Source organism: Triticum aestivum, chromosome 5A (assembly GCF_018294505.1).
Source record: "Triticum aestivum cultivar Chinese Spring chromosome 5A, IWGSC CS RefSeq v2.1, whole genome shotgun sequence".
In the NCBI taxonomy this organism is placed as follows: Eukaryota; Viridiplantae; Streptophyta; class Magnoliopsida; order Poales; family Poaceae; genus Triticum; species Triticum aestivum.
Window position 1 is genome coordinate 618132933 of NC_057806.1, and position 6000 is coordinate 618138932.

A 6000-nucleotide genomic window follows, 5' to 3' on the forward strand; every position below is an offset into this window, starting at 1 on the left:
GCCAGGACTCCTGTTCGCGGAGCGAACGGCGGCCGAAGCCGTTGGCCGCCGCCTCGTCTCCGGGGAAGCGTTCCGCCATGGCGACGGGCTCGGGAGAGGTAGAGAGATAGAGGGAGGGGCTGGGCGGCGGCGCTCGGGAGAGGTAGGGAGAGGAGGAGCTGGGCGGCGGCGAGGGGCGGGGCTGGTGTGGGCACAGGCGAGTGCAGGCCACCGGCTATATAGCCGCGCCGTACCCGTGTGTACGCGTGCGAGGGAGGAGAGGCGTCGGCGCGCCGTCCCGTGACGCGCCGCCCGTGAGGAATCAATGGTAAGGCTGACCGGCGGCAGCCTTGGCATTGATTCCCCGCGGGAACCGAGGCCGTTGGGGGAAGACGAGGCGTCGTGTCGCTGACGCGGCTGGCCCGCGGCTGTTTCGCGCCAAAACAGTTCGCCCCGGCGCCCCCGGGCGCCCCCCAGCGCGCCGGGTTCGGCCTGGGTCCGCCGGCGCTGTTTTCGGCCCAGGCCGGCGAAAATCGGGCTCCTTGAGGCGCGACTGGGCCGTTTTTTTGGCGCCGACGCGAAAAAATCGCCTGGGGAGGCCTTCCTAGGGGCACGGCTGGAGATGCCCTTAAAAGCAACAGGATAAGGTGCCGACGATGCCGGCAGGAGCGGTAGACATGGGCTCTGGTTGCCATGAAGATTACTGAATTCCCACGCATTGTATTGATCTGAATTATATATCATGTACTCCCTCCGATCATTTTTACTCTGCATATTAGATTTATGTCAAGTCAAATTTTGAAAAATTTGACCAAATTTATATTAAAAAATATCAGCACTTGTAATGCCAAATATATACACTAGGAAACTACAGTTCATAATGAATCTAAAACTATTGTTTTGGCATTATGAATGTTAATATTTTTTCTATACGTTCGATCAAAGTAGAGGTATTTTGACTTCTCACAAAATATATATGCAGACAAAACAAAACTCGAGGGAGTACATATACAAGGGGAGGCTGCCCACGTAACATCACACGCACGTCCATGGCGCGCCAGAGTCGGCCTCCCTGAAGACTAAGGGCTGGTAGTTGCAGGTTTTCCTATCATATGTTAACCTTGCTCGTAACGTAATCTCTCGTTTAGCAAACGTAACCTTGCTCGTAACGTAATCTCTCGTTTAGTAACGTAATCTCCGATCCAGCAGTATCTAAAGGCAGATGAGAACGAGACCAAACCATACCGTATACGAATACGACTCCCCATCCATATGTGCTCAGCCGGGAGCTACCTAGAAAAGCAATCCCATCGGCCGGAGTTCCACGCAAATAAACGGTGGCAGCCGGTCGGATGGCGGATTCCCGAGCCAAGATCCCGTGCCGGCGCCGCGCAAAGCAGACGCGCCCCCCTTGCGACCCCCCACGTACCTGCGCAAGGGACTGGGCAGGCCTCGGGGACGGGCCAGCCGGCCTGATCGCCGAGCTTGGCCTCGCCAGCGACGTGGCTGACTATGTCCGCTTCCGCGCCGTGTGCCGGCCGTGGCGGCGGTGCTCGCCGGACCCGTGCACCGGCGGCCTGGACGGTCGCTTCCTCCCCCGCCAGTGGATCATGCTTGACAAGGCACTTGCCGGGCCCCGCCGCCATCGCTTCCTTAACGTTTCTACGGGTGAGTGCATCCGTATGGACCTCCGAGAGCTAGCTCGCTGAGCACACGCTGCTCGCGCTCACCCCTGAAGGCCTCCTGCTGCTGCTCCACGAGCGCACCCTGGTCGTCCGCCTGCTTAACCCTCTCATGCACCAGCTCACCGATCTCCCCCCGATGACCGCGCTCCTGAGGCCAGATCAGCATCGATCTAGGGGTGGCCCCGAGATGGGAAAATTAATCAGGGCGTCTGTCGTGGGCCTTGCTACCGACGCCTCCATGGTGGTAGTCAGATTCCGAAATCCCATGAAGCTGGCCGTCGCTAAGCCCGGTGATGAGAGTTGGACCGTGGTCGACAATGAAACTTTGTATTCGACTTTGCCTTTTGCGGGACGCTTCTACTGCACCGACTACAGGGGCGTCATGGTGCTGACGACCAGCTCGGATTAGCGGCCGCCACGGCTCCAGGCGGTCGTTGAGTGGACCAAGTCATTTTTTTTTTCAAGGCGCTCGGCCTTCACCTGGTGGACAATGGCGGGGAGTTGATGCTGGTGCGCCGAACGCCATGCCGGGATAGTGAGTATAACAGGAATTACGAGGTTTACAGAGTCGATTTGAGAGCTGGGCTTCTGCTCCCAGCCAAGGGATTCGATGGGCGCGCCGTGTTCATGGGCAAGTGGCGCGCTATTACCGTATCAGCCAAGGCCTTCCCCTCCTTTGTCACTGCTGATACCATCTACCTGGGAAACGACTGTGGTGACCAGATTGAGGGGTACAATATTGCAGGTGGAAGCAGATGGAGTCCGGTCCTTAATGGGATGGTATACCCACGCACCATTGTAGATTGTCTCCGCTTCTGCATCCAAGGCGTTGGCAAGTGGCTTGCCTGAGCCTCACGTCTACTGCCGCTATTCTGGTCCTGGGGCTGCATGCTTTATACTGTAATCCGTTAAACATATATATGCATCTCAAATCATGTAAACGCTCATAAGTGTACTTATTTATATTTGATAGTTATTTATATTTTTAGCGCTGGGCAAACATTGTTACCGGCTTCCCATTTTTATTTAACATATGATGTGGCAGTATACTAATGAACAAATTATCACCATCTGCCTATAATCTTCTATTTTTGCGAGGAAATTTTTTGATTTTTTTATCCACGGTTAAGTTAGTAGTACAAAGAACGCGAGAAGTAAAAAATTGCATCCAGGTTCATAGACCACCTAGCGACGATTACAAGCACTGGAGCTAGCTGAAGGCTCTCCCTCATCGGCGCCACACAAACCTTGTTGTAGTAGATAGTCAGGAAGTCGTCGTACTAGACCCCATAGGACCAGCGCACCAGAACAACAACCGCCGCCGATGAAGAGACGCATAGATCAGAAGTGACCAACTTGTAAATACATAAACAAAAATGAACGAAGACCGGATCCACGTGGATCCACCGAAGACAGCCGCCTAAGACCGAATTCGATGAGATCTGCCGAAGGCAAACCTCCACACGCCCTCTGATGACGCTAGAAGCACCACCGGGACAGGGACTAGGCAGGGAGAATCTTATTCCATCTTCAGCCTTTGATGACGCTAGAAGCACCACCTGGACAGGGACTAGGCGGGAGAACCTTGTTCCATCTTCAGAGAGTCGCCACTGTCTCGCCTCTCCAAACAGGACATAAACCCTAATAAAACTAAAAAAACACATAAAAACAGAGCCATCCCGCCAGCAAGGACCGAGATCTACCACGCCTTCATGGTCCTAACCACAGAAGACGAGGTAAAGTGGCGCCGGCGCCGGCGGGAGGCACGAGAAACCCTAGGCAGCTGGGTGCCTTGGGTGCGAGCGAGCAAAGGGGTACACACGCAAAATGTTCTGTCTAGTAGACAAATGTTCCTTTTTCTTCCATTATATATTCTTCTAATATAATCTTTCTAGTAGAAGTCCATGTCATAATGCATATGCCTCAGGCATTGCTGCATCCACACATGTTTAGCCGATCATCAGATGCAACTACGAATCCACCCATTGGTAAGGCGTCCGCGGCTACTTAATGAAGGATACTCAGTCTTTTCGTCCTTCATCTCTGACTGGCTCGTCTCTGTGGATTTGGTGGCGTCCGGTGTATTCAACCTTAGTTTCGTTGAAGATTTCTTTGCGACGTAGAACTGCGAGGGTTCGTGGTTGTTGCATATTATGTATGTTTGTTGGGTTGATCATGGCATCATAGAGTTTGTTTCTTAGCGATCTGCATGTGGTCTATATATATTTATCGATTTTCGTCTGATTTTTCATCAATTAACTGGGTGATTCTCTTCTTAATTAATCGATGAGACAAATCTTTTACCTCCGTTTCAAAATAAAAATCCACCCTTGTCCCCCGCGGGACAGCACCAACATCACATGAAGGTTATTTGGGTGGAAAGCCACATTGATATTTTGTTGAACATAGTCTTTTAGAAAATTCATTTTTACCATGGTAAACTGACTCCAAAAGCACGGAAGGCCCGGGCCCGAGGCACACCGACAGGTCGTAGGGTCATGCGCCCTGATACGTGACATCTTTTTTGGGTCTGTCTAGGACACATCTAGATGTGACATAATTATGTCACATCTAAGATGACCTCATCCTATTTGTAGCCCTCTCGATCCCACCTGTTCGTTCTGTTGTTCGATTGTTTGTCACCCGTCGTTGCTCGTCCTTTTTAGTTTGACGCTTCCAAGACTGGGCCGTCCTCCTCCTCCTCCACCCACCCACACTCCCGGCAAGTTTCCTGGCCCAGGCCTTTTGTTTGTGGGCTTGTTTGTTTGTTCTAAAAAATAATTCTTGGGACCAAGCCTTGTGCGACTCCAGGTGTGGGCACTTCTTGTCTCAAAAAAGAAATTTTGGGCACTTTGCTTGTAAACAAGCTTGATAGAAAAGATGGCAAAAAAAGTGGGGCGTTCTTTTTGTCAGGTGATGATGATCTTGCCCCTGTCACCACCACAAAGAACACACACACAAGAAATTGAAGATCTGGGACAAAGGAACAGAGAAACTTGCAAGAGAGAAAAATGTGGGCAGTGGTGCCTCTTACCAAGGTGGGTTTTCTTAATCTTCCTTTCAAGATCCTTCTGTGTGATATGCTTCTTCTGAACCCCATCTGAATATCAGCATGCTTTTGCTTGTTTCTTTCTTGACGGAACAAAAAAAATTGGTGGTTGGTCTGTGACAAAAAATTGATAGTAAACAGCATCTAGATCAGAGCCTGAATCAGTTGTGTTGTGGCAAAAATAAAGAGAGACAAAAAAACTCATATCTAGATCCAGTGTGTGGCATATTTTTTAGCTAGATGTCAGAAGTGGTAGCTGTAGCAGAGATTGAGAGATCTAGATAAATTGACTGAACCAATAATTCAGTTTTCTGAATCTTTTACATACAGTGTGTGTACAATTAGATACAGTATGCAGTAAGTGAGAACAAACAGAGAGAGAAAAACTTCAATTATTCATATATATTCCTCCCATTATTTAGTATCACAAACATGATGTTCAGCTGGTATGAATCTAACAAATTCAGTCTTACTGAACAAATTCTCTAACAGATTCAGTCTTTATCAAAAAATTCCTGGCTCAAGTTCAATGAATCAAAATCCTCATCCCCCTACTACCCAACCCCCCTAGTTCCCAACCTTACCTACACAAAATTCACCAGCAAGCCGACGGGTTCTACAGTTCAATTTGCGGCGCTGAGTTGAACTGAGCTGAACCAAAGTGGCCTGTATGCTCCTACAAAAATAGAGTTAGGTTGTTTGTGTAAAAAATAATGACTATACAATATTGATCACAGTAAAAACTAGGGGCTAAAAAAATTGCAGTTATATTAAAAACAAAGTAGAAATCCTTTTTTTCTCTTATGGAAAAGTACCTTGTAAATTTTTATTCCATCAAAAACGAACAAAAGATCTATCAAAAATGGAATTGGGATCTATAAAAAAATAATGACCCATGACAAAAAGGTTATCGAGCGGGTTGCAACTGGGGGCCAAAACAAAACACAGACACGCACCCCTCCTAGTTGCGAGTTGGTTATCGACATGCATTGCGGACCCTTGAGACACACACACACACACCCTAGTTGCGAGTTGATGGTAAACTTGCAATTGTGAGCCACGAATAAACACACACACAGAGACACACACACACACACCCTAGTTGCGAGTGGATGGTCAACTTGCAACCGGGGGCCACGAACAAACACACACACACACACCTAGTTGCGAGTCAATGGGCAACTTGCAACTGGGTGTCCTCAACAAAACATACACACCCTAGTTGCGAGTCGATGCTTGACATGCAACTAGGGACCCCTTGACAAAAAGACACACACACGCACACAT

The 6000-nt window shown here is 49.3% G+C and overlaps 1 pseudogene; it reads left to right on the top strand.

Annotated features, from left to right (window-relative positions):
* The first annotated feature begins 1301 nt into the window (after positions 1–1301).
* Positions 1302–2700, top strand: LOC123105368 (uncharacterized; annotated as a pseudogene).
* Positions 2701–6000: the final 3300 nt, after the last annotated feature.